Source organism: Protobothrops mucrosquamatus, unplaced genomic scaffold, assembly GCF_001527695.2.
Source record: "Protobothrops mucrosquamatus isolate PMUCROS unplaced genomic scaffold, P.Mucros_1.0 scaffold2067, whole genome shotgun sequence".
Classification (NCBI taxonomy): domain Eukaryota; kingdom Metazoa; phylum Chordata; class Lepidosauria; order Squamata; family Viperidae; genus Protobothrops; species Protobothrops mucrosquamatus.
In genome coordinates this window covers 12,059-13,102 of record NW_015388172.1, presented here as the reverse complement: position 1 = coordinate 13,102, position 1,044 = coordinate 12,059, and positions in this window count along the sequence as shown.

Genomic DNA, 1,044 nt, shown 5'->3' with positions numbered 1-1,044 from the left:
GAATGCCAAGCCACTTTTGAAAGACTAAAAAGACTTTTTTCGGCTGAACCCGTCCTGCGGCACCCTGACCCAGATAAGCCTTTTGTAATACAAGTAGATGCCAGCGACGTAGCGGTAGGAGCTGTTCTATTGCAAGAAAACAAGCAAGGGGCCTTGCAACCCTGTGCCTACACCTCTCGAAAACTCATGGAGACAGAGCAGCGATGGGCAGTATGGGGAAAAGAGGTGTACGCGGTGAGGTGGGGGCTCCTCACTTGGCGACATTTCCTCGAAGGGAATAAAATCCCCTTCCAGGTCTGGACTGACCATAAGAACCTGGAAGCGTTAAAAACACCCAGGAAACTCATCCCAAAGCAAGCCCGGTGGTTGCAACATTTTCACCGGTTCAATTTCACAATCAAACACCTTCCAGGGGGGAAGAATTTCCTAGCCGATGCACTCTCCCGCATGCCCCAATACAACAGTACCAAACCTAGTGTTACAAAGCCTCTTCTGCCAGAAATGCAACTGGCAGCACGGGTAACTACCCGGGCACAAGCAAAATTGAGAAAACCATTAGTCAGCCAAGCAGGGATCGAATTTAGAAAAGCCTTAGAAACCAATGAATGGTTCCTAAGCCACAAAAACCTTTGCACAATCACAGATGGTCTACCCTGGGTGGGAGAGAAGCTATACATACCAAAAAGCCAAAGGCTCACGTTTATGCAGTTATGCAATGATACAAAATCAGCGGGCCACTTTGGATTCGTGAAGACACTACATCTAATCAAAAGACAATTCTGGTGGCCCTCTCTCAAAAAGGACATTGAAAGCTATGTAGCCAGCTGCCCAACGTGTGCAGCTGCAAAGAGACTGCAAGGGAAATCACCCGGGCTGCTGCAACCAGTAGCAAGCCCCTCAGCACCATGGAAGGAAATCTCCATGGATTTTATAGTAGAACTACCAGAAAGCCGTGGAAATACAGTTATTTGGGTAGTGACAGACCTGTTTTCCAAACAAGTGCATTTCATTCCCTGTTCAAAAATCCCAACCACCAAAACCCTA